At 41.4% G+C, this 22599-nt stretch overlaps 1 protein-coding gene across 3 annotated transcripts in view; it reads left to right on the top strand.

The window, feature by feature from the left end:
• Positions 1-22599, top strand: part of ESRRG (estrogen related receptor gamma) — a 501516-nt gene that overhangs the window by 30510 nt on the left and 448407 nt on the right. The window contains exon 1 of one of the 3 annotated variants that reach the window (XM_060754266.2): positions 16199-16313. The exons of the other annotated variants lie outside the window; for them this stretch is intronic. The gene's annotated coding sequence lies outside the window, so the exon portion shown is untranslated. Of the gene's footprint in view, positions 1-16198; positions 16314-22599 lie in introns of those variants that run through there. 3 annotated transcript variants of the gene reach the window in all.

The following is a 22599-nucleotide window of genomic DNA, read 5'->3' as shown; positions in this document are numbered from 1 at the left end:
ATACCTAGCCACCTAGCGGAGAAACTGTAGGCTCCAGTAATTTGTAGAGGTTTAAATGCATATTAATATGTCACTTTAATGTGGTCCTCCAGTGAATATTACCATACCCAAATTTTGTAATGTTAAATAAGTTCTTATTAGAGTGTGAAGTATATTCTGTGTTAGAAACTTAAAAGTTAGCAGTGCTACCTTAAAACAGGATCTACTTGTAAGTTGTTATACCTTTGCAGTTACTCAAATGTATTTTATATATGGATGTAGTTTATTTATTTATTTATTTATTTACTGTATTTGTATACCACCCTTCTCAGCCCTCAGGCGACTTAGGGAGGTTTACAATGACAACAATTAGATGCCCAAAAATGACATAAAACATTTAAAAACATTAACACATAATATAAAACGATAACAAGAATATTAAAACATATATTATTTTTGTCTCTTAATAAAAAACATTGTCCTATCTCAACATCCAGCCATTCCAATTCCTGTCTTTTACCTTGCATTTTCAAACACTTGCTCAAACAACCAACTCTTGACTCTTTTCCAAAATGTTAAGAGGGAGGGGGCCGATGCTAATATCCTCAGGAAGGGTGTTCCATAGCCAAGGGGCCACAACTGAGAAGTCCCTGTCTCTCATCCCCACCAAAGTGTTTGTGATGCAGGGATTGAGACAGGGTCTCCCCGGATGATCTTAAAGTCCTAGCAAGTTCATAAGGGAAGATGCATTCAGACAGGTAGTTCTTCTGCTAGCTATTTGAGCAAGGTGTAAGGCAACAATACAGCTAGATTCTTAGTTTTATAAGTCTAAAACCAGCTGCTTGTCCCAATTGGAAAAGACTCACTGAATACATGTAATATGTATAAGAATAAATTAAAAGTATTGTCGAAGGCTTTCATGGCCTTCGACAATACATTTAATAAAAACATTTAATAAATACATTTAATAAATGAACAAAATCTGGCTACCAGTACTAAAAAACTCTAAAATTACAACAGCAAAGCAACAGAGAGGAAACAAACAAAGACATCTAATCATCTCCCAACAAAAGATGCACCAGGCACTGCCAGGCCATCAAATGCTAATCAAGGTGGTCAGTTGAAACATTCACACCTAGCTCCAATAGACAAGAGTCCTTTGTCCCACCCTGGTCATTCCACAGATATATAAACCCTTTTTCCTAGTTCCAACAGACCTCACTACCTCTGAGGATGCTTGCCATAGATGCAGGCGAAATGTCAGGAGATAATGCCTCTAGAACATGGCCATACAGCCCCCAAAAAATCTACAACAACCCAATAAATTAAATATCACAAATACAACATATGTAGGTCTAGCTTAGTTGGGGTGAAGAACGGAGTTAATCTCTTAGTTAAAGTAGCTATATCTTTTTCTTTGGTGTGCATTCAACTTTAAAAGGATTCTTGATTAGCTAACTAAATAATGTATCTCCCATTAATCTTGTGGTTAGCATTTACAGGTCTCTCTCTGTTCTAATCAGGGATTCAGAAGAGTAACTGGTGGTAAACAATAAACATTCTCCTCTTACCTTTCCTCATAGAAAGAAACAATTGAGGCCTGATGTGAATGTCCTGCTTTTTTCCAACTCCAAAATGGACGCTATGATCCTAGCACTTCTCCAACTATGAAAGAGCATAACTTTTCTCCTTCCTCTCCTTTTCAAAATGATGTTTGAATTAGGCTATTTGGCAATAGTGTAGAAATGAGTTTTCATGGAAGGCAAGGTTGCTCAAACTGAATATTCATACCACATTTTAAAGATTTTATTTTATAGTGATTTTTTTGGCTTCGTGTCCCACATTTAGGACCTATAGCTCTGTCTTCAAAGAACTCCATTAATAGAAGTGCAAGATAAAAGCAATTGATCTGCATAATCTACTTACTAGCACACAGTGAATAACACTATAGACTAGAGATAGCATGTGTGTTACTTTATAATAAATATGATATACAAGTATATTATCTGACTGAGCTAAATGAAATGACAAGATGACAGCAATTAACCAACAATTAACTCTCCAACTAAAGTGATCTAAAAGACTATAATTTGTCTATGAGCATTTCAATGCAAGACTAAAAATATTAGTACATTGAATTATATATCCATTTCAATCTTCCACACTATGCATCCATAGCAATTGTTTAATTTTCTATTTAAAGAAATTGTTAGCAATTAACTGTTTGTGCAAATGGGTCTTTCAATCAAATGTTGTGCTATACTTACTTTCTCATTGTTATCTTTTACATGCTTTAAAAAACTTTCAAACATAATTGTTTTAAAATTGTACAGTATGACCCTCTTGTGGATACCTGAAACCATGGATTATAACAAACCTTATATGCTGACTATATTTGGGGTGGAAAGATGCCATAATATCACACTGGAGGACCTAGAAAGGCCCACAAATGCTTTGAAGGGAGGCATTTTTAGAGCATGGATGAATGAAATTGGGGATATTGAATCCATGGATAAGCGCGGGGGGGGGGGGGGGGGGTTGTACTGCCTTCTCTAAAGTAGCTTCAATTCATATTGCTGACGATCAGAAAAAAGGTGGTTGTGTTTATGTTACTCTTCTGTTGGAAATAACAACCTTCTACAAGCCCCTTATGCTAGTTATATCTCATGTTTATAATTCAGATTTCTTACTGTATTGTATATGTGTGTAATGGTATGTGGTTTTTCTTCATGTTGCGGGAGGGACTGCAGACCATGTGATCAGATTTGGGACTTCCCTCAGATCTCAGACTACATTTTAGAAGTCAGTAGAAATAGAATGCTTTAGAGAAGAGACTTTATTAGACACTCAGAACGGAGAGATGTTTTAGATTTTGGACTGTTGATTATAAGAAAGATGCCCTGTGTTATCAGCACAAGAAACTACTTCAAACTTATCTGTAACTGGATTGAGATGAAAAGGATCTGTATGCTGAATACATGAAGTTTGTGAGTAAACCAACTATGTTACTTTTAATGAAGACTACTTTATTTTGGGTTTTTTGAGAGCATGATTTAAAAGCAAGATGTTTTAAGAGAAAGTAGATGTTTTTGGGCAACTGAAAAGAACACTTCTGAAACTCTGCTGCTTTTTGTGCTTTGGCATATCTTTGTTCCTAGCAGTTCAAAGAGATATCTAGATATTTCAGTTTAACAGCTGAGAAACCTAGGGCCCTCCCACACAGCCCTATATCCCAGTTTATCAAGGCAGAAAATCCCACATTATCTGCTTTGAATTGGATTATCTGAGTCCACACACAGATATTGTGGGATTTTCTGCCTGGGATATAGGGCTGTGAGGAAGGGCCCCTAATTGCCTTGCATGAATGCTCATGGATATTTACCACTAAGGAAAAGGTTGACTCAGGTGAGTTTTTAAAACTCTTCTCAGGAAGATCGTACTTTTAAAAAGGTTACAATCTCTAACAAGGTCAGAAAACCAGGAATTTCCAAAAAGTTCCTGGTATTCCCAAAAGGTTATGAATGCAATTATCCAAAAGATTATGGTTTTCCAAAACCTGTTTGGAACAGTTTCACTCTTTTGTTCATTCCACTAATCCATATTTCTTATTTAAAATTAATTTAAATGGAGTAAATACAGTTTGTTGCAGTTTTCAATTTATTTTCAAACACCCCCCCCCCCCCAAAAAAAAGTGCCATTCTACCTCACTAGTTGTTTGACAGTATGTCTGGGCAAATATAATCAGTGTGAAGTTGTAGTTTTGAATTACAACCATGAGTCTCCACAAGCAAGCAGGACCAATAGCCTACATATATGACCACCAATAGCCTACATATAAAGCCCGACTGCTCATTGGAGGGAAGGATATTAGAGGCAAAGATGAAGTACTTTGGCCACATCATGAGAAGACAAGAAAGCTTAGAGAAGCCAATAATGCTTGGGAAAATGGAAGGAAAAAGAAAGAAGGGATGACCAAGGGCAAGATGGATGGATGGTATTTTTGAACTGACTGGCTTGACTCTGACGGAGCCGGGGGTGGTGACGGCCAACAGAGAACTCTAGCTTGGGATGGTCCATGAGGTCACGAAGAGTCGGAAGCTACTGAACGTATAAACAACAACATGGACACTTTAAGGACTAGGAAATGATTTCTTGAGCCTGTTTTTCCCAGTTCCATCTCAATGATTCATTGGGGGAAATACCTGTTGGTTAATTATTCCAATTTGGAGATTATCCTGTTAATATTCACCAGTAATCATCAAACATTCCTACAATTTTTTGTCACTGGAATCCCAATTGGGTTCAATTTTTCTAACATTATATAAAGCATATAAAGCATTATATAAAGCAGTTTTTCACATAATATACTTTAAATGTTAGGGTCAAAATGTGCTGTAAAGCCTGTCTAGTTACCAGATGGTAGGGATGAAATAATACCATGTTTATTAGATACAACTTAATGTTTAGGGATCCTATGTCAAAAAAAGCTTTTAAAAAAACCACAGACTTCTACTATGTTGACAAGTTATGGGATGCCATACTACCCAGGGATCAGCAAATTAAATTTGCTCTCTTTTGCAAGTTCTGAGTCTAGTGCAAAAATCAGAATTCATATTAGAATATAACCAGGTAGGTGTTCCTGGGAAAGATCTCTTTAAGGCATAAAATACATTGTATTTGAACATATAGGCTACATTCATAATTTGTATGCTGCTCCATTATAAACTGCAGCATCAGGCATGTTATTGATCAGGAGTCAATAATATTGCATCAGTGACAAACTTCAAATAGACTTGAGCACAGTGGTTTACAGACTAAGACCAATGGGGTATAGGGACTTTGAAGGCTCCAGAAGCTTTTCTGATTGACTACAATTGCTTCAAACTGGAAGAGTACTTCTGAAAGCAGACTGCCAGATTAAAAATGGATTTGAATAAGAAATGAATCCAGTTCACATTACAAAGGTGAAAATCTGAATCAGTCTAAATACAAAGCTTGGCAGAAATTTTACTTGTTTTATGACAAACCTTATGCGGAGTATGTATTTCCTCAAAATGAAGATATTATCAAAGACCTTCAGCTCTATAACTAAACTCTTTTTTTCTAGAGGCCAAAATATTAGTATAGATTGAGAAATGTAAGCAGAAATAGACAGGCAAACAAACATTCCTAATGCATATCAATTTAAATTGAAGTAAGTGGATCTTTAAGGAGTTGAAGAGTTATAACGTAATTTTTTAAAGCAGTTTTCATCAAACAATCTTCCAGCCTGGGAAAAACTGACTGCTTTGTTTGTGATCAAGATCAACTTTATTCTTGGTCATATAACATATAACTGTAATCAACATTGTGTGTGGCATCATGGAAAGGGCTCCAGGCTTGGTGTTGTTTGAGTCCCTCCCTTCCCCTTTCCACTCAGCGAACTCATGAGCCAGCTGATCAGCCAACTACTCTGCCTGGGGATTGTTTCCAGACTGTTGATCACCAGACTTCTCATCAGCAAGTGTACTGTGCCTGATTCTATTGCAGCTGCCTGGCTTTAGTCCTTAACAATTTCCTAGCCATTGCTCATTGGCGTTTAGAAGTATTCATGGGAACATTGCAGGTGTAGTAACCACAGTCAGTTGGAAATATAGGAGATAGACTAAATCACTACTTCAAGTATCTTAGTTCCATCTGTGTTCCTCTCTTCATTAGATCCCAGATGTGCTGCAGTGATAGGTCAGCCCTTAAACCAGTGGTTCTCAACCTGGGGGTCGGGACCCCTGCGGGGTTGCGAGGGGGTGTCAAAGGGGTTGCCAAAGACCATCAGAAAAACACATTTTTTTCTGTTGGTCATGGGGGTTTTGTGTGGGAAGTTTCACCCAATTCTATTATTGGAGGGGTTCAGAATGCGCTTTGATTGTAGATGAACTATAAATCGCAGCAACTACATCTTCCAAATGACAAAAATCAATCAAATTTGGGCATATCAGGTATTTGTGCCAAATTTGGTCCAGTTAATGTAAATACATCCTGCATATCAGAAATTACCTTACGATTCATAACAGTAACAAAATGACAATTATGAAGTAGCAACGAAAAAAACGACAACATGAGGAACTGTATTAAGGGGTTGCAACATTAGAAAGATTGAGAACCACTGCCTTAAAAGAAATTACCTTACCTTCTGAACAAGAACATCCTGTGATAGGTTTGCCTTAAGGCAGTGGTTCTCAACCGGTGAGTCCCCAGGTGTTTTGGCCGACAACTCCCAGAAATCCCAGCCAGTTTACCAGCAGTTAGGATTTCTAGGAGCTGAAGGCCAAAACATCTGGGGACCCACAGGTTGAGAACCACTGCCTTAGGATCACCATAGGTCAGAAATGACTTGAAGGGATACAACAACAACAGCAACAACAACAGCAGCAATGGATGGCTAGCCTATTAATACCCTCATGGAAGTATCAATATATTTGGCAAATACTTACTACTTCACAGATGTTTGAGTAACACTGTAATATGAGTCAAGATTGATTTAATAAAAACAGGAGTGTAAAACAAAATGAAGAAAAATAGAAGGACTTTAAAATAAATCTTCATTTAAGAACCAGTGGCAATCCCACCAGACGCAACTGGATGCAATCCTGGCATGTGTGAATAGAATTTTTTAATGGAAAATGATATCAATTTTGTATGCTCCAGCAAACAATGCATGTTTACACCCTATTTAAAACCATATTTCATTATAAATTGGAGCCAGGGTTGCTAAAGGGTATCCATCATCAATGTTATAAGACCCATTCATGACAGTACATTTTTGGACTTCTAAAACTAAATAGAAATAATATAAAATAGGAAAGGAGAGGCTGCCAATATTTAGTATCTTGAAACAAGTCAATGATTGTTTAAAGCAGCGTTCCTCACTCTGGATCCCTTCAGAAGTACTGGACCATATTTAGAAATATTGGTTGGGACTAATGGAAACTATAGTATTATCTATGCCCTACAAGATCTATACAGCTTTATATCATAAATAAATTAAATGTGTAAATATATTTTATAAAAAATACTTAAATGAATTAGCAAAAAAATCAGATCTGTACTGGAAAACTCAGATATAAGACATAGGAAATATCAGTGTACAGTATTCCTAAAAACTCTAAACTGTAATTTTAAAATTCTAAATAAGAAGAATAATTATATTCATAGCAAGCAGTTCAATCTTCTTTTGACTCTGAAACATAACCAAATCCAGAGGGGTTTATGCATGAACATTGAAACAAGCCTCCTGTAACATAAAATGTGTGTGTTTTTTTAATCACAGTGGGGAATTAAATCCATGGAACAGAAGTAGCTCTATAGCAGAGATGAGGAATGTGTGGTCCTCAAAACGTTATTGGTCTGCAGCTTCTGTTATCCCTCCATTTGGTCTATGTCAGCTATAGTTCCTGGGAGGTACAGGTCAAAAGTAACTGAAAAAATGCATATTCAACTGTGTAAGTATTATCCCCTCTCAGGGCCCTTCCACACAGCCCTATATTCCAGAATATCAAGGCAGAAAATCGCACATTATCTAAGTGTGGACTCAGATAACCCAGTTCAAAGCAGATGTTGTGTGAAAGGGCCCTCAAACACTAAAACATGGCAAATAGCTTATTAAACATATCTTGGGTCCAGTGAGTGTATGAAGTTTCATATTTCAACTAGGCAAGGAATGAGCAATCGTGGAGGAGACAAACAACAGTTTTCAACTTGTATCCTCCAATATTACACCAGTGACTTTGTAAGGAGTAGAACTGAAGTAAAATTACTTTTACTTTTATTTTCAGCTGTTTTTCAACCTTACAAGTGTTTAACCATTTTATGGTTTTTGGTGATTTTCAGGGATGCTGGGAACAAAAAGTTTGAGGGAAATAATAAACATTTGAGAGGGTATGAGCACTTGAAGGTTCAAGATCCACAAAGTGAGGCTCACAAATGGAACTTTTCTCCACTCCAGTTATGAAAACCAGCAATAGTCCTTCATAAATGTCTTTCCCAATCTTGCTTACAAAGAATCTTGTATCACCTGATTGTTGTTGCGTGGCTTCATGACAACCCTAAAGCAAACCTTTTACGGGGTTTTCTTGGTATAACTTGTTCAGAAGGGATTTGCCTTTGCCTTCCTCTGAAACTGAGGGCCCATCACAGGGCCCTTCCACACAGCCCTATATCCAAGCCCAGCCAGGAAAACCTATACCATCACAGGGTTCTTCCACACAGCCCTATATAACAGGATATCAAGGAAAAAAAATCCCACATTATCTGAGTGTGGACTCAGATAACCCAGTTCAAAGCACATCTTGTGGGATTTTCTGCCTTGATATCCTGAGATATGGGGCCATGTGGAAGGGCCCATAGGCAGTAAACAGGAGCACTGCTAACAGGAAAGACCAACAGGTGTATTTTGCATGCCTGTAATGGAAGCGATATCATTAAAAATGCACAGATATAGGATGCGTAGCACCTGGCTTGGCAATGGTATATGTGAAAGGGATTTACCATGGAATGAAATTGTCATTCCATGGTAAATCGTCAGCAGACCATAAACTAAACATGAATCAACAGCAGCTTAAAAATGTCATCATGATTCTAGGCTGTGATTGTAGGCTGTATTTATAGATATATAGTTCTTAGGGAAATAAAAGTACCATTCTATCCCAGATCTGGTTTGGGGTATCCAAGAAGAAAAATGACAAGCTGGAAAGTGACCAAAATTGTAAAAGATGTGGAAACTGCCCTATTAAGAATAGCTACAGGAGCTGGGTATGTTTAGCCTGAAGAAGAGAAGTTTAAGATATGACTTGTTTAAATAACTGAAATATTTGAAAGTCATATTAAAAATGGAGCAAGCATGTTTTCTACTGCTCCAGGGACTAGGACATGGGGCAATGGATTCAAATTACAGGAAAAGAGATTTCATCTAAATATTTGGGAGACCATCATGACAATAAGAGTATACAGGAGTGTGCTGGAATTTTTTTAAGAGTTCTAAACAGAGGATAGATGACCATCCATCAGGAGTGTTTTGACTGTGTATTCTTACATGGCAGGTGGTTGTACTGTATGGCCCTGATGGTCTCTTCCAGCTCCGTGCTTCTAAGATTCTACGATAGGAATCTCAGTCTAAACTAAAGCCTTTGGCATGTAGTACTTGACTGAGGTACCAATTATATAATATTTGTAATATGAATTTGTAATATGAATTTTACATCCTCACATTTTAACTAATGAACAGGATAATTTTATGCATGCTAAGTATTGCTAGCTATTTTGAAGAGCATGCAGTTCTACAATATGGGTGAGGAGCAATACCAGCCAGGTGAAAGGGTAGTGCTGATGTGTCTTCCTTGACGATCTCTATCTGTTACCATTCTCATGAGTACCAGGACACTCAGGTATGAAAATGACAACTTGGTTTGTATTATAGTGATATTACTAGTTGAAGTTGATGGAATGATTAATCTGCCGCAGCTCTGTCTGCCTGTGTTCTCTGTACAGCAGCAGGCAAAGCTTGGGAGATGGGGAAAAAAAGAGAGTCATGCATTGTAATGACATCTCCCTCACTAGGCGCACCTTCTGTAGTGTTGCTGGGTGTAAGCGTATGTATTTGAAAATGCATGTCTAGGACAGAATAGAGATCCTATTGGGTACTGGTCCACCCCATTGCTCAACACTCTCTCTTTCTAAACTGGATGGTTTAGTCTTGGTGGTAATATTGAAGTTCCCCCAGCTTGTTTTGCTGAGAGACTTCAATGTCTATGCTGAACTATTCTGTTGGGAGATGTGGAAGAAGTCCTATTTTCCATGCTGATCATGGATCTGTCCCAAAAACTTGGTCCTAGATAATGAGTTTATCCCAATTAGTTTATGGTGCCACCCAGCCTGCAGGAGAAACTTTGGACCTTGTTTTCTGTGCTAGATGGGATGATGCTGATTGAGATATGAACAGTTCACTACCTGGTAGAAATCAGATTCACTGAGACTCAGAGTCATGGCAGGAGTGGAGCTTATTAAAGTTCACTCTAATGGTCATGGTATCTTCTTTGTCCTTCTCACTAGGGTGCGACTGGGTCCTCTTTCACAGTGCTTTCAGTCTTTTCTGGATAGATACACTGAGATGGTGGTGGTGATAGCTGTATGATAACATCCTGCCACTGGCCTATGGGATCTTTCAGGGCTCAATTTTGTATTCTGTGCTGCTCAACATCCATATTAAATTTCTGGGAGAGGATGTCCAGAATTTGAAGAATCAGTGTCACCACTAAGCTGATGACACTCAACTCCATCTCTCCTTTCACTAGAATCTAATGGAAGCTGTTTCCTAGATAAAATAGATTCAGTCAAAGACTGAATGAAGGTGAATAAATTGCACAACAGAAGTCCTCCAGGTCTGTAAAAAGTCAGATAATTCTGTGTTGGAGGGTTACAATTCCCCTGAAATTTCAGGTTTTGAGTTTGGATGTTCTCCTGGACTTAAATGTGAAGCTGGAGGCTCAAGTTTCAGTAGCCCCCAAGAGTCCAATTCCATGGTCAAAACTAGTATGCTAACTGCCCATACATGGAGATCTCAGATCTAGCCAAGTGACCTATGCCTTGATTACATCTCATTTGGGTCATTCTAATATACTTTATGTGGGGTTGCCTTTGAAAACTGTTCAGAAACCTCAGCAGTGCCAACTGCCAAAGTGATGGAGTCAGACTTCTTATTGGGGCTGATTAAGGACTATAAAACTCCCTTGTTGAAATGGTTTTACTGGTTATTAAGCTAGGATATCAAATAAATAAATAACACTAACCCACTCATATCCAGGTAACTATTTATCTAGTGCTGTTTGCTATATATTGATATACAGTGAATAATCCTAGAAAAACAACAGGTTTAGTATGTTTTCCAGAAAGCATTGTGGTCAGGAACAGGGCTTTATTCATTTAGTTTAGCCTGGTCTGTACAATGTTTGACTGGTCAAACTAGACATAGTCCACTGGCCATGAATGACAATCCACTTGAGACTGCTGGTTTTATTTCGCAAGATAAACAAATAAAATAATCAGCGCTTACAAATGGACTTTATTTTAGCCCTATGTGGGTCATTATAAATCTAGATATGTAGAAATACAGTGTATCTCTCTGTGTGTAATAAAAGGCTAATGGATCATGTTTGATCTATGTTTTTTTCCACAGATCTGATTTGGCTCGATAATCTACATGCACAACTATTTTAAACATATTTAAATATTAAAACAGAGAAACATGTTCCATTCTACATTGAATAATTCAAAAAGTGGATCATAAACCAGTAATAATTTTTTTCAGCAGAAAACATTTAACTTTTTTTCATACTGAAAAAGCGCACTTTTTCTGTGCAAAAAAGTGCACTTAAAAATCCTGAAGATATATTTATTGTGCAAAAGTAAATTAGCTGAGACTTTTTTCTATCAAGGTTGAAAAAGATGGCTCTGTAGCAGATATGCGCTCTCCTAAAGAAGGTTGGCTTAGCCTTGCTTATGCACACCCTAAACTAAGTTTCCATAAATCTGTGTAAGTGGGGCTGTCTTTGAAGACATTCCAGATAATTCAGTTGTGCAAAACACAACTGCTTAAGTGGCCTTTGGGATTTGAAGGTCAAATCATATCATACTGGGTCTATGCCAACTGAACTGGTTACTAGTACCTTTTTAAGTAAATGCAAGAAGCTAGTTTGGGTTTTTTAATGGCTGTCTAGAAACAAACAAACCCGCCTATCATTAAAATCAGTTCTGAATTACATTTTAATGCTTTATCCTTCTATTTATTTATTTATTTCATACATTTCTATCCCGCCCTTCTCCCCACAAGGGTTCAACACATTTTGTGGACTTCATCCAGAAAAGCAGATATATAAAAGTTTAAATAATAGGTAAATAAATAAATAAATAAATAACAACTTTATTTATATTTTGGACTATCTCCCCAATGGAGTTAGCTAAGGTAATGAATGCTCAGATGTGCACCTGGCATTTGTTGAGATTACAACTCACTATACCACATCCCACAAAATTATTACAGGAAATGTGAGTACGTGACCCAACATAAGATACTGCTTTACACTAGGTCGGATCATTGGGCTATTTATTTACTGCATTTATATCTTGTCCTTCCCACCTTGAAAGGTACTCAGGACAGCTCACAAAAGAGGAACAATTCGATGCCACATATACATACATAGGATAAAACCAAACATATACATTAAAACCAAATAATTAAAACATCTCAATCTTAAAAACCAATTAATAAAAACCACATAACCCAAAGGCATATTCCAGGAGCTATTCCAGTCGTAAATTGCACTACTCCATAGTCACTTATTGCACTGAGAATTACTGTCCAGAGGCTTGGTCCCACATCCATGTTTTCACTTTCTTTCTACAGTACCAACAGCCAATGGGTACAAATTCAGCAGGAATTCTTCCCAGCCTTACCTGCAGATGCCAAGTTTGAATTTAGGACTATTTGCATGGAAAAAGGTGCTTTACTGCTGCACTGCAATCTTCTGCTAAGTATGCGTTGAGACAATTTAATTTGGTGATTGTGCCAAAAGTTTTCCAACTGATAATGATTTCACTATCTCAGCACTGTGTCAAAATGTTTCTCTTAGCTAGGCTTTTATCAGAAGGAAAGATCTAAGACAAATTACGAACTCCCTTTTGGAAAATTAAATGGGAAAATGCATACATGTAGTGGGGTCTGTGGTGTAAATCAGAGTATCTGCTATGGGGAACTTTCTTTCCTGAAAATTCACCAGGGATCAACAACTAATGGCTTGTGCATTGACTACTATTCGGAGTACCATTGGTGTAAAAAAAAAGTTATATACCTTCATCACAAGTTTAAATAGCGGTTTCTATTGTGTTGGGGAAAGATGGAGAATGGATGAAAAAAATGTAGACCCAATGCGCTAGACCAGGGGTCCTCAAACTTTTTAAACAGAGGGCCAAGTTACAGTCCCTCAAATTGTTGGAGGGCCGGATTATAATTTGAAAAAATTTGAATGAATTTTGCACACTGCTCATATTTTATTTGTACTGCAAAAAGCACTTAAAAACAATACAATAATTAAAATGAAGAACAATTTTACGAAATATAAACTTATTAATTTTTACAATGGGAAGTGTGGGCCTGCTTTTGGCTGATGAGATAGAATTGTTGTTGTTGTGTGCTTACAAGTCGTTTCGGACTTAGGTTGACCCTGAGCGAGGGCTGGGTAAATGACCTTGGAGGGCCGCATCCGACCCCCGGGCCTTAGTTTGAGGACCCCTGACCTAGACTTTCATTCATAGAATCCATTACACAGTGCTCAGAGATAGTTGGTTGGTGTGGACAAGTGGTAAACATTTTATCAACCAGCAACAACATTATTATGGAAGATATGCGAACAAATTCCTTAGTTTTTCAGGAAGACAGTTACAACTTAAAGCACTGAGTAGGGTTCTAAAATATTTGTTGTTGTCTGCCTTCAAGTTGTTTTCAACTTATGGTGACCCAAAGGCAAACCTATCATGAGATTTTCTGGGGTGGAGAGTGTGTGACTTGCCCAAGGTCACCCAGTGGGTTTCCACAGTTGAGGATGAAATCAAACTTTGGTTTCCAGAGGCAGAACACCCCAAAACAATGCTTCATAATATGCTAGGAAACAACAAATTGTACACTTCTGGGAGCATACTTTTTGAGGGGCAAGCAATGAGGAGACGGTGGTGGTATCCAACCAAAGAGGAGGAGAAGTGGCCTATAGAATGTCAGAAGGTATCCACTCATTCTAGATCAGGCATGGGCAAACTTGGGCCTCCAAGTGTTTTGAATGTCAACTCCCACAATTCCTGACAGCCTTATGCCCTTTCCTCCTCCCCCCCCCCCCCCCCGTCCAGCTGCATAAGCCTGAGTTTGCCCATGCCTGACCTAGACGCCCAATTCTGTGGCAGAATAGATTGGATAATATCAGGTGTATTCTATTAGTGAATCTCTTTGTACTACTTCCAGTATTACTTAAATACCTGGTGGGCTCAATGGTGGTTTCAGAAAACCTCTTATTGCACTTTGAAATGGTGAGAGGTGGATTTCAAAAGACAAACACATCCATGCAAACATAGGACTGAAAATGCCCGTCTCCATTGGGGTTTTCTTTTTGTGGATGCCTTAAGATGGTTTCAAAGAATTCAAGATGGGTTGTTATTATCATGGGGATGGCAGCAGGGGCAAATGGCAGCCTCACTGGGCTCTAGCAGAATCCATTCCCTGGATCTGGCTGTCAGAGGCCCCTTTTACACAGCTGAATAAAATCCCACATTATCTGCTTTGAACTGGCATATATGGCAGTATGGACTCAGATATTCCAGTTCAAAGCAGATATTATGAATTATTCTGCCTTGATATTATGGGTTATTTGGCTGTGTGGAAAGGCCCAGTTATTCCTGTAAGGAGGTGAGCAAACTGTACAAAAGGGAGAGGGTCTCAACAGAAATGGGATTTTGGCTCAACAGCAGTAAATGTGAATAAGATCTTGTAGTCCTTGTGGACAACAAGTTAAACAACAATGTCATGCGGTGGCAAAAAAAAAAAAAAAAAGCCAACGGGATTTTGGCCTGCATCAATAGGAATATAGTGTCTAGATCCAGGGAAGTCATGCTACTCCTTTATTCTACCTTAGCTAGACCATACCTGGAATACTGTGTCCAGTTCTGGGCACTGCAATTGAAGGTAGATGTTGGCAGGCTGGAATGCGTTCAGAGGAGGGTGACCAAAATGATCAAGGGTCTGGAGAACAAGCCCTATGAGGAGCAGCTTAAAGAGCTGGGCATATTTAGCCTGCAGAAGAGAAGGTTGAAAGGAGACATGATGGTCATGTATAAATATGCAAGGGGAAGTCATAAGGAGGAGGGAGCAAGCTTGTTTTCTTTTGCCCTAGAGACTAGGACATGGAACAATGCCTTCAAACTACAGGAAAGGAGATTCCACCTAAACATGAGGAAGAACTTCCTAATTGTGAGAGCTGTTCAGCAATGGAACTCTCTGCCCCTCAGTGTGATGGAGGCTCCTTCTTTGGAGCCTCCTTCTTTGGAGGCTCCTTCTTTGGATGCTTTTAAACAGAGGCTGGATGGCCATCTGTCGGGGTTGCTTTGAAGGTGATTGTCCTGCTTCTTGGCAGGGGTTTGGACTGGATGGTCCACGAGGTCTCTTCCATCTCTATGATTCTATGATTATCTGCTTTGGACTGGATATATGGCAGTGAGGACTCAAACATTCCAGTTCAAAGATACAGTGGGTTATTCTACCGTGACATTCTGGGTCCTGTGGCTGTGTGGGAGGGCCCAGAGTGACAGCTCTTCCTGTGAGGAGGGGAGCAAATTGATTCCAGTTCAAAAATACCTTGACATTCTGGGTCCTGTGGCTGTGTGGAAGGGCCCAGAGTGACAGCTCTTCCTGTGAGGAGGGGAGCAAATTGTGTCCAAAAGGGAGAAGATCTCAACAGACACGCTGGCCAATTACTTCCACTCAAGGACAAGAGCCTGGCACGAGGCACCTTCCTTCCCCGGTGGGAGGTCTTCTCCCTTCACCTTCCAGCCCCTTGAAGGACCCCAGCAAAGAAACAACACCCAGAGAGACACAAACAGCCTCCAATGCAAATTGCAAATACGTACAACCGAGCAGGCAGTTAATGACCGCGATTATGCATAGAGGATCTTCGGGTAATTATATGTCTGCATATATATATATGAGAAAATAATACGCATGCGAGAAAAGCGCACATACCAAGTAATGATCTCAGAGAAGAGCGGGAGGGGGAAGGCAAGGCTGGGGGGGGGGGGGGGAGAGAACCCAGCACCTTGCCAGCTTCCCCCTTCTCCTGCCAAGTTATCATTGAGAAAACAGACAGGCAGAGTGACGTCCTGGGTCAGACGGAGTGCGGATCGACTCTACCAAGGAACGAGGGAGGCCCGGCCAGGCTCGGCGCCTCCTCCGCCGCCTCCCACTCCCGCTTCCGCGGCTTCCACGGGCTCGGGGGCCGGGGCCCGGAGGCCGGAGCGTGGGGCAGCCCGCAGAGCCCAGGCCGGGCCTCCAAGGGGCGCCCCCGCCGCCTCCCGGAGGCATCTCTCTCCCCCCTTCCTCCGGCTGAGGTCGCGGGAGCCCAGGGAAAGGAGGCGTGCGCTCCCGCTTGTGCCATGTCCCTGCACGGGGCGGGAGACTTTGCCAGCCCAAGAAAGCGGCGCCGGCTCCTTTACACTCCCCGGCGACCCACCTGAGTGACTAGCCCGCCTGCGGTGTCTGCCCTGACCAGGTAAACCCAGCCCAGACCTTGGACCATCCCGCACATCTGCCAAGGCACATTGCATCTAGAGCATGGGCTCCCCCCTTTCTTTTGAAACTGGAGAGGCCGGGAGCTGGTACACACCTCCTCCTCCTCATCTCCCCCCTCCTTCCCCCTTTCCACCTTCAAACCTCGTTCAGTTGGACTTGCTCAGGAGTCAGTTCCTTTCCATAGAAACCACACACTCCAGTCATCCAACCAGGCATGACTGATCTCTCTCTCTCCCTCTCCCTCTCTCTATCTCTCTCTACCCTCTCTCCTTCTCTCCCTCTCCCCCCCCCCTACTTCTCTATCTCCCTATCTCTATCTCCCTCTCTCAATCTCTCTCTCTCTTTCACCCCTCTCCCTCTTGACCCTCTCTATCTCTCCCCCTCTCTCTTCTTCTTCTCTCTCTCTCTCACTCTCCCTCTCCTTTTCTATCTCCATCTCCCTCTTCCCCTCTCTCCCTCTCCCTCCCTCCCTCTCTCTTTCTCCCCTCTCCCTCCCTCTCTCCCTCTCTCCCCCCTCTCTCACTCATTCTCCCCCCCCCCCCCTTGCCAGCTCTTTGCCATTGTTTATAGCGTAGTTTTTGATGCTTGCATTCGGTCCTCTTCCTGCCCTTTCTTCAACCTTTCCTCTCTCAAACCTGAGAGGGATGTATTCATTGAAAAATAAGAGTCATATATGTACCATATAGATCTGGAAACTGGCCCATCTCAAGAAGTCGGGATCTGAGTGGGTGGGCGGGCGAGAGGGCGTTCAGAAGCAATGCTAAAGGGGCGGATGGGGCTGACCGAGAGGACTTGACTTTGAAGCTCCTGCCAGTTCGGAGTGCGGCTGGCTAGGCATCCCTGGCTGAGCGCGCGCGCGTGCCCCCCCCCCCCTTCTGCCTCGCCGCGAGTGTGCTGTGCACGCGCCTCTCTGCTCGTCTCCCACCTCCTTTGGGTCCCTTGCAAGGAGCTCGGAAGTGCCATGCCGTGGCCCTTCTCCCCCTCTGCGGTCTCGCCTCTCGGGTCGACAAGGGCACCGCGGTTCTTCCCAAGGGGGAATCAAAGCACTCAAAAATACAGGGAAGGGAACACTAGCGCCACGTCCTGCGGCATCCCTCCCTCCTTTGTATTTTGTAGAAACACTTTCTAGGAGTGATTTGGTTGTGGTTGTTGTGTGCCTTCAAGTAGTTTTCGACCTAGGGCGACTCTGTCACAGGGTTTTCTAAGCAAGGTTGTTTCAAAGAGGTTGGCCATTGCCTTCCTCTCAGGCTGAGAGCGTGTGGCTTCCTCAAGGTCAACCTGGTCTCCAGAGTGGTGCTCCCATACTTTAACTCAGGCTGGGGGAGGGGGGGGGAGGAGGAAAGAGATTGAGGCTGTTGGGAATGGTGGGAGCTGAAGTCCAAAACATCTGGAGGGAGGGCCCAAGTTTGCCCCGGCCTGCTCTAACTACTGTACTCAACTTGCTCCTAAGGATGATTTACACAAGTCAAATTGGTCAGGCTTCAGTTCAGTACTTAGACAGACTCTAATCTCTATCATCAGTTAGCTATCAAGCTGCTTATCTGATATCCCACCTTCTGTTCTTAAACAGGCATTGGTGATATTGTGCTGCTTGCTGGCTGATGTACAGTTATCAAGAACTAAGTTCCAGTTAGGGCAGTGGTTCCCAACTCTTTTTTGACCAGGGACCATTTGGACCAGGGAACACTTGACCATGGACCACTTGGACCATGGACCACTTGACGGGGGACCACTTTGACCAGGGACCACTTGACTATGGACCATTTGGACCATGGACCACTTGACCAGAGACCACTTGACGAGGGACCACTTTGACCAGGGACCACTTTGACTGGGGACCACTTGACCATGAACCACTTGGACCATGGACCACTTGACCAGACACCACTCAACTAGGGACCACTTTTACTAGGGACTACTTTTACTAGGGACCACTTGACCAGGGAGCATTTGGACCAGGGACCACTTGGACTAGGGGCCAGTTGACCAGAGACAACTTGACTTGAGACCACTTGATCAGGGACAGGTTTGACCAGGGGCCCCTTTGACTAGAAACCACTCAACCAGGGACCACTTGGACTAGGGAGCAGTTGGACTAGGGAGCACTTGACCAGAGACCACTTTGACCAGAGACCACTTTGACCAGAGACCACTTTGACCATGGACCACTTTGACTAGGGACCACTTTGACTAGGGACCACTTTGATGAGGGACCACTTGACCTGGGACCACTTTGACCAGGGAGCACTTGACCTCTCATTGCAACGCTGTAGTCAGAGACGGCCCTAGGTAATTTTCAATGGTAAGCAAACAGTATTTTGGCGCCCCCCCCCCAACCAATCATTGATTTATATTTTCTGTTTGTCATGGGAGTTCTGTGTGCCATATTTGGTTCAATTTCATCATTGGTGGAGTTCAGAATGCTCTTTGATTTTAGGTGAACTATACATCCCAGTAACTACAATTCATATACGTCAAGGTCTATTTCCCCCCAAGAGCGCCTCAAGAGCGCCCCTGGGCAAAATCAACTGTACTGCGAACGCTTACTTTGCGTAATGGTTGAGCCGCCCCTGGCTGTAGTAACGGTGAGGCCACAGACCATATTTTAGTTCCTGCAGACCACTGGTGGGAACCGCTGAGTTAGAGAAATTTGCTTTAAGTAAAGAACTGGGCTGCAATCTGGAGAACATTAAGAGGAATTTACTTCCCAACTAAATCCTTGTCGATCATAGGAATAAGTATCCAAACTTGGGCCCTTTTTGCTGAGTATTCTTACACTCACTGCAACTCACAAGGGAGACAGCGGGGGGGGGGGGGGGCTTAAGGTGTGTCTGATAATATGCTTCTCCTCTCTCCCTCCCTCAGGGTTAGGACAGTGAAGGGCAATTAATTTCCAAAAGTTGTGTCAGCAGGTATTTTTATACATTAATCACACTATTTCACTTGGTTTTGTACTTTGATATACGTGATGACTTCAGCCAATTTGTTGGAATACACATTCGTAGGAGTGGCAAGGTTTATTTTACTTATCCTGTCAGAAGCGAATTGAGGATACAATTGTAATGTATAGAAAAACCAAAAAGTTAAAAACATGGCGTTATACTAAATGTCCTTTGACCAGAAGCTGGCCACTTAGAGTGCCTCTGGTGTTGCTGTGAGAAGGTCCTCCATTGTGCATGTGGCGAGGCCTAGACTGCATTGTAGTAAGTGGTCTGTGGTTTGCTCTTCTGCACACTCGCATGTCGTGGATTCCACTTTGTAGGCCCATTTTTTAAGGTTGGCTCTACATCTCGTGATGCCAGAGTGTGGTCTGTTCTGTGTGTTCCAAGTAACCCAGTCTTCTGTGTACTCGGGATGGAGTTTTTCATCTAGCATCAGCCACTGATGGAGGTTTTGGGTTTTAGCCTGCCACTTTTGGACTCTCACTTGCTCGAGGTGTTCCTGCAAGTGTCCCTGTAGAAGTTATTTCTTGATTTAAGGCATTGGTTTGCTGGCTGATGTCCGAACAGAGGATGGGCCGGAGATGTCAGTCCCTTCATGTTTTCATTACAGGCTGCTACTTCCTGACGGTATAATTTCTTCAGTGGTGTAAGGTGAAGACATCCTGTGATAATGGGGTATGTCTCATTAAGAACCACATCCATGGTTTTAACGTGGTGAGATGTATTTCATACTGGGTATGCAAATGGCAAGAGACACAGGCCAAATATACCTCAATGGTGCTGGGAAGGAGAAAAAAGGCCTAGATAACTGGCCATCTTTATTTGTGAATGGGGTGGGAGTTGGCCATATGAATAAGGTGAGACAAATGTCTTTGCTTCTATAGTATTTAGGTGGGATGCTAATGATATACTTTTCTTGTTGTGTGCCTTCATGTCATTTCTGACTTATCACAGGGTTTTCTTGGCAATATTTTTATTTCAGGGGAGAGGGATTGCTTTTACCTTTCTCTGAGACTGAGAGAGTGCAACTTTCCAAGGTCACCCAGTGGGTTTCCATGGCTGAGCAGGGATTCACATTCTTTTCTTTAGTCATAGTTCAATGTTCAAATCACTACACCATGCTTTTGCTTTTGCGGGGCCGTAATTATACATTGTACTTTATGTAGTAACTTATGTAAGCATGTGCATATGGGACAATGTGTCTCTTTGTGTGAGTATAGCCACCTTTTGTGTCTGTGAATTGCTTAACACCTTGTGGTGTATTTGTATTAAAACCATGTCTTTGTGCAAAAGAGTTTGACATCTGCATGTATAACTGATGTGAATGTTTTGCTTTATGTGTGGCACTTTTCATATAGCTGTGTGCAATCATTTCACATGGCCATCCTTCTAGGTGATGACTTCATACTTTTTATGTTGTATTGGAAGGAAAATGAGTTAAAAATACCTTCTATCCTTTGAGATATAAACTATCCATGTGCCAAATAAAACAGTTCTCAGTGTTAAAGTGAATATATTCTATTTATCTGTGTTGGGAACAAGAAATCTATAGACATTTGTACTTCTACGTCTTGACAGGATGTCCTAGAAGAAGTGGAATAATTTCAATGTAGGGGAAAAATCTGTTTGTTACATCTAACCATGGTTAAATAGGAAAATGTACTTGGGGAGTTACTAGTGGTTTGGAACAATTCCCTCCTAAAGGTTAAAGAAATAAGAAGATGAACTTTTTCCCTACTCAGCCATGCAGCTATGAACCTGATGGAATGGGCTCAAGCTAAATATGAAAGTTGGAGAAGTAGTTGTAGAAGTATATGGAGCAGAAAGGAAGTGTATATGTCTGTATAAATATCGCTACATATTCGTGATGCAGCATGCATTATTCAGAAGGTTTGAAAGACATTTGATGCAAAGATAATGTATTAGTCATTCAAGAGTACCTCCCCCCACCCAGTAATACCAAAGTTTGGGCTTCTTCCTGTGCTTGTTGTTGCATGTCTTCAAGGTTTTTCCCCCAACTTATGATAACCCTAAAGTGAACCACTTATGGGGTTTTATTAGTAAGTTTTGTTCAAAGAGGGTGGTTTGCATTTGCCTTTCTTGGATGCCTAGACAGTGTGACTTGTGAAAGGTCAACCAGTGGGTTCCCATGGCCAAGGTGGGATTCAAATTCTGGTCTCCAACAATTATAGTCCAATGTTCAAACTACACCACACCGGCTATCCTTCTTCTGTGCAGTTCCCGCCAATGAAAAGGTGAGGGGGAGGAAAGAAAAGAGCTTCCAAAGAGCTTTCATGCTCTCCAGAGTGCGCGCAGCTTGGAAGTGATCTTGAGCTCATCGCTGAGCCTGGAACCCCAGGTTTCAACAGTGGCCAGGGGAGCTTTCATACGACTGTGAGCTAGTTGTGCCTGTACCTTGGGAAGTCAGACTTGGACATGATGGTCCAGGCTCTTGTTACATTGAGAATAGATTACTGCAATGTGCTCTACATGGGGTTGCCTTTGAAGACTGTTCAGAAACTTCAAGTAGTTCAATGAGTGGCAGCCAGATTTCTCACTGGAGATGTTTACAGTGAGCACACAACTCCCCTGTTATGCCAGCTCCACTGGCTGGCAGTCTGCTACTGAGCATAATTCAAAGTGCTGGCTTTAGCCTATAAAGCCCTAAACGGTTCTGGCTCAGCTTACCTGTCCGAACATATCTCCCTCTATGATCCACCTCGGAGGTTAAAATCTTCTGGAGATGCCCTTCCCTTGGTCCCACCCTTGTTGCAAGTGTGGTTGGTGGGGACGAGAGACAGGGCCTTCTCAGTGGTGGCTCCTTGGCACTGGAAGTCTTTCTCCAGTGAGATTAGATCAACACCCTCCCTCCTGGTCTTCAGAAAGACAACAATGACATGGTTATGAAACCAAACCTTTGACCAGTAAAGTAATGCAGTGCAAAGAATAATTAGGGAGTATGTGCAATGACAATTGGGATGGCTACGGTTTATGATTTTGGATCATGTGATCTTAATATTTATACTAGGATTTTTTAATGCTCTATCTTAATGTTTAAATGTTATTTATGTCTTATGTTTAATGGTTTCAATGATTTTAATTCATATTCTTAGTTATTTTTTTAGTTATTATGATTATTTTACATGTATATTGGCATTGAATTTTTGCAATTAATATGCTGTAAACTCCTTTGAGTCCCACCAGGGGTGAGAAAGGCAGTATATAAATACAGTAAATAAATAAATAAATGTTGAGGGTGCATAGGATACTACAGGAGGGATAAAAGATTTTCTTGCTTCCACTGGACCTTATGGAAACTGCTTC

This window comes from Anolis sagrei, chromosome 1 (assembly GCF_037176765.1).
Source record: "Anolis sagrei isolate rAnoSag1 chromosome 1, rAnoSag1.mat, whole genome shotgun sequence".
NCBI classification, from domain to species: Eukaryota; Metazoa; Chordata; class Lepidosauria; order Squamata; family Dactyloidae; genus Anolis; species Anolis sagrei.
The sequence above is the reverse complement of the archived record's forward strand: the minus strand, read 5'-3'. Positions and strand labels throughout refer to the sequence as shown.